Below are 6,000 nucleotides of genomic sequence, written 5' to 3'. Positions count from 1 at the left end.
ATATCAAATCAAATCAAATTTTATTTGACACATGCGGCGAATACAACAGCTGTAGACATTACAGTGAAATGCTTACTTACAAGCCCTTAACCAACAATGCAGTTTAAGAAAACATTTAAAATAGCAAATAATTAAAGAGCAGCAGTAAAATAAAATAACAGTAGGGAGGTTGTGTACAGGGGGTACCGGTACAGAGTCAATGTGCAGGGGCACCGGTTAGTCGAGGTAATTGAGGTCATATGTACATGTGGGTAGAGTTAAAGTGACTATGCATAAATAATAAACAGAGTAGCAGAAGCGTAAAAGAGGGGTAGCCATGATTAGCTGTTCAGGAGTCTTATGGCTTGGGGGTAGAAGCTGTTAAGAAGCCTTTTGGACCTAGACATGGCGCTCCGGTACCGCTTGCCGTGCGGTAGCAGAGAGAACAGTCTATGACTAGGGTGGCTGGAGTCTTTGATAATTTTTAGGGCCTTCCTCTGACACCGCCTGGTATAGAGGTCCTGGATGGCAGGAAGCTTGGCCCCAGTGATGTACTGGGCCGTACGCACTACCCTATGTAGTGCCTTGCTGTCGGAGGCCGAGCAGTTACCATACCAGGTGGTGATGCAACCAGTCAGGATGCTCTCGATGGTGCAGCTGTAGAACCTTTTTGAGGATCTGAGGACACATGCCAAATCTTTTCAGTCTCCTGAGGGTGAATAGGCTTTGTCGTGCCCTCTTCACGACTGTCTTGGTATGTTTGGACCATGATAGTTTGTTGGTGATGTGGACACCAAGGAACTTGAAGCTCTCAACCTGTTCCACTACAGCCCCGTCGATGAAAAAGGGGGCGTGCTCAGTCTTCTTTTTTTTCCTGTAGTCCACAATCATCTCCTCTGTCTTGATCACGTTGAGGGAGAGGTTGTTATCCTGGCACCACATGGCCAGGTCTTTGACCTCCTCCCTATAGGCTGTCTCATCATTGTCGGTGATCAGGCCTACCACTGTTGTGTCGTTCGTAAACTTAATGATGGTGTTGGAGTCGTGCCTGGCCTTGCAGTCATGGGTGAACAGGGAGTACATGAGGGGACTGAGCACGCACCCCTGAGGGGCCCCCGTGTTGAGGATCAGCATGGCAGATGTGTTGTTACCTACCCTTACCACCTGGGGGCAGCCCATCAGGAAATCCAGGATCCAGTTGCAGAGGTAGGTGTTTAGTCCCAGGGTCCTTAGCTTAGTGATGAGCTTTGAGGGCACTATGGTGTTGAACGCTGAGCTGTAGTCAATGAATAGCATTCTCACGTAGGTGTTCCTTTTGTCCAGGTGGGAAAGAACAGTGTGGAGTGCAATAGAGATTGCATCATCTGTGGATCTGTTGGGGCAGTATGCAAATTGGAGTGGGTCTATCACTCTGAAAACAGAAAAATAGTTTCAACAGTAGAATACATAGCCAGCAGCAGTGATACAATAGTCTTCAGCAGGAATGAGCCTGTGTACTTTAAACTTACAGCTGGTAAGTTGATAAAGGCTTCGTTGGGCTTTGGGCACAAACTGTAATTTAGCTGGTTATTGTATCTGAGTCTGAGAGGCCATTGAAGCTCAGTCACAAAGAGTAATGCTATTTGCCTACATGAGGGTTCTCCTCTCTGTCTTTCCCTCTCCCCCTCTATTTGGCTGTGTTTATTACAAACAAGCTTCAAATGAAAATTATTGTGTAGGCTACATGAGTCATACAGGGGAGATAGGGAGGCTTATTGTCAATGGTTGCGCAAACAATGACACTTTGGAGAGAACTTCAGAGTGTCATTACTCACAGCTATTTCATTGAGGAAATGCAACAATGCCATTCGGTTGCATTTTGAACAATTCCAATGTAATGGTGATAGAATGACTGAAAAGGGCTGCCACCAGCCAGCCTTGCTTTCTCTAGGCAACAACACCTTTGCCACTCTGACCCTCAACACGGGGGGCCCGCAGGGGTGCATGCTCTGCCCTCTCCTGTACTCCCTGTACACCCACGACTACATGGCCATGCTCAAATCCAACACCATCATTACGTTTGCAGACGACACAATGGTGATGGGCCTGAACGCAGACGACAATGAGACAGCTTGGTTTCTCTTCATTACGCACAACCCTGTATGTTGAAGATTTTCTGGGGTTGTGTCCCTCTCTCTACCCTCACTCTCACTATCCTTTTCTTTGGACGAACCAGGAGGCAGCAACCGTAACAGTGGCTTGATCCACGGCTGGCGCTGTCTCTCTGGTCCAGCGAACAAGGCCGGAATCGCCGGAAGGACTGGGGAAGACGGAAAGGCAACAGTGGCTTGACCGCGGCCCAACCTGACTCCCCAGTCCACGGACCACTCCGGACACCCCCAGCATCCAGAACCAGCATCGAGAACCAGCACCCCCTATGGGCCCAGATCCGTCCCCCATGGTCATTACTGTACCTGACCCTACAGCACAACTCCCAAAACTCCCTATTCCCTCAGAGAAACCGGCTCACCCTCCTAGACCCCTCAGCATACCCCCCCAGCCCATTACTACCCCTGATCGCTCTTCCCCACCCCACCCCTCACTGTCCCTGACCCCCAGCTCTCACCAATAATTGCTCCTGACTGCCCTCCCATACCCCCTACTGCCCCTACTCCTTAGTGACCCAGATCCACCACCCTTAGCCCTCCAGTCCCCTGATCCCGCACAGCAGCAAACCAGCCAACCTAAGTCCAGACTCCCCAGACTCTTTGAACCGCCTTCACCCCTTTCAGGACCCCCCATCCCACCACTCAGAAAGTTGAGGGGGTCACCAGGCAGTCAGTGGGGAGGCAGGTCAAGAACCATGGACAGCCAAGAACCAACCAAAAACACAAACGACCCGCTAGAGGCCTTCATCCAACGCAATGATCAACCCCAGACCCGGACACCCTAAATAACCCATTATCATGACCCTGGAAATATCCAAAGAAGACAGACCACAGGAAGATGGCATTTGGAGAACGGTCCATGGCTGCCTGCCCTTCCCACCTCTCTATACAGTCGTGGTCAAACGTTTTGAGAATGACACAAGTATTGGTCTTCACAAAGTTCGCTGCTTCAGTGTTATGAGATATTTTTGTCAGATGTTACTATGGTATACTGAAGTATAATTACAAGCATTCCATAAGTGTCAAAGGCTTTTATTGACAATTACATTAAGTTTATGCAACCCTTCTTTTTCAAGACCTCTGCAATGGCATGCTGGCATGTTGTCAATTAACTTCTGGGCCACATCCTGACTGATGGCAGCCCATTCTTGCATAATCAATGCTTGGAGTTTGTCAGAATTTGTGGGTTTTTGTTTGTCCACCCGCCTCTTGAGGATCGACCACAAGTTCTCAATGGGATTATGGTCTGGGGAGTTTCCTTGCCATGGACCAACATTTCGATGTTTTGTTCCCCGAGCCACTTAGTTATCACTTTTGCCTTATGCAAGGTGCTCCATCATGCTGGAAAAGGCATTGGTCGTCACCAAACAGTTCTTGGATGGTTGGGAGAAGTTGCTCTCGGAGGATGTGTTGGTACCATTCCTTATTCATGGCTGTGTTCTTAGGCAAAATTGTGAGTGAGCCCACTCCCTTGGCTGAGAAGCAACCCCACACATGAATGGTCTCAGCATGCTTTACTGACACAGGACTGATGGTAGCGCTCACCTTGTCTTCTCCGGACAAGGTGTTTTCCGGATGCCCCAAACAATGGGAAAGGGGATTCATCAGAGAAAATGACTTTACCCCAGTCCAATCCCTGTACCTTTTGCAGAATATCAGTCTGTCCCTGATGTTTTTCCTGGAGAGAAGATGCTTATTTGCTGCCCTTCTTGACACCAGGCCATCCTCCAAAAGTCTTTGCCTCACTGTGCGTGCAGATGCACTCACACCTGCCTGCTGCCATTCCTGAGCAAGCTCTGCATTGATGGTGCCCCGATCCTGCAGCTGAATCACCTCTTTAGGAGACGGTCCTGGCGCTTGCTGGACTTTCTTGGGCGCCCTGACGCCTTCTTCACAACAATTGAACCTCTCTCCTTGAAGTTCTTGATGATCTGATAAATGGTTAATTTAGGTGCAATCTTACTAGCAGCAATATCATTGCCTGTGAAGCCCTTTTTGTGCAAAGCAATGATGACGGCATGTGTTTCCTTGCAGGTAACTATGGTTAACAGAGGAAGAACAATGATTTCAAGCACCACCCTCCTTTTAAAGCTTCCAGCCTGTTATTCTAACTCAATCAGCATGACAGAGTGATCTCCAGCCTTGTCCTCGTCAACACTGTCACCTGTGTTAACGAGAGAATCACTGACATGATGGCAGCTGGTCCTTTTGTGGCAGGGCTGAAATGCAGTGGAAATGTTTTTTTTGGGATTAAGTTCATTTTCATGGCAAAGAGGGACTTTGTAATTAATTGCAATTCATCTGATCACTCTTCATGACATTCTGGAGTATATGCAAATTGCCATCATCAAAACTGAGGCAGCAGACTTTGTGAAAATTAGTATTTGTGTCATTCTCAAAACTATAGAGAACTGCCCCCACGGATGCACTCGCATGGAACATGCCTAGCAACTGTTTTATGAATGCTCCATGGCCAGGCGGGTCTACGCCCTGTTTGTTCCCTCTGTCCTCCAGCCTTGAGCGTCCAGCCTTGCTGCCGCATCACTCCTCCTCCAGCACCAGCCCAGGCCAATGGACATACTCTGCACCGACCGCCCCCCCCCGGATCTAGACCTACGTCCGGAGCAAGCAGGCTACAGGGGAGTACCATCACCGACCTCTGGGTATTGGGCTTCCAAGTGTGTCTGCTCGTGCCTCAGGTTGTCCTTCCTCCCCTCTGCAGATCCAACACCAGTCCCAGGTCCAGCACAAGACCTAGACACAGTCCCAGCACAAGCAGACCACAGGGGAGTGCCACCATTGACCTCCGGGTCAAGGGCTTCCTTGTGTGTCGGTCCGCTCCTCAGGTTGTCCTTCCTCCCCTCTGAAGATGCAGCACCAGTCCCAACACAAACCCAGCACCTGGTTTTCAGCACCAGAACACCAGATGAAGCGTGGAGAAAGGACCAAAGATCAGACATTCAACCAGAGCAAGCAGGCCACTGGAGAGTACCACCATTGACCTCTGGGTCAAGAGCTCCCTTGTCTGCTTACTCCTCAGTTTGTCCTTCCTCCCCTCTACAGACTCAGATCCCGACCCAGCACCTGCACCAGCCCCAGCTCCCGGTTCCTGTTTGTCCCTGGTCACCTGTCCCAGCACCAACCCAAGGTTACCAGTGAAATTTGAACCAAATTAAATGACCTAAAGGGAGGAGGTTAGAGCCCTGGCAGAGTGGTGCCAAGAAAACAGCCTCTCCCTCAACAAAAACAACATACACACGTACTCAGAACTCACACACATACACACAGTCAGCAGTGCTGTTCTATTATATACTTTATTCTACACTCTCAGATTTAAAGGTTTAGATTCTTTATTAAAGGCGTACAACCGCTAGTCACTGGGGTGGTACCCTGTAAGGTCCTCCTTTATATTTTTTTGTTATAGGTACATAAATATACCCCAGTTCATACCTGAAATAATACCTTTCTCTACAAGTACAAAAGCATCATCTTTATATATAGTGACAAAGCCATGATGTGTCAGAGTGGAAAGTTGTGATGGTGTTTGATGTGACCACAGGGCCGCATCGACACCCTATCCGATTAACCATTGACGCAAAGAAAGAGCTAGGTGAAGTAAAACTAGCCCGGTTCATTGGAAATGGTATACTGCTAATATTGTGTGCTAGCCATGATCAGCAGGGGAAGATTCTTCAAATGGAAACGCAATGGGAAGAAGATCAAAAGCCATGTACCTGGAGCTTATGCTAAGTTGAGGAAAGTCATTTCTGGGGTCCCACTATCTATGCCCATAGATGATATTAAAGAAAATGTGAAGGGAGGCATAGTGATTGAGGCCAAAAGGTTGATCAGTAGGAAAGAGGGTCAAAAAAAT

Source organism: Coregonus lavaretus (assembly GCF_964263955.1).
Source record: "Coregonus lavaretus genome assembly, chromosome: 9".
In the NCBI taxonomy this organism is placed as follows: Eukaryota; Metazoa; Chordata; class Actinopteri; order Salmoniformes; family Salmonidae; genus Coregonus; species Coregonus lavaretus.
This window is presented reverse-complemented; position numbering follows the sequence as displayed.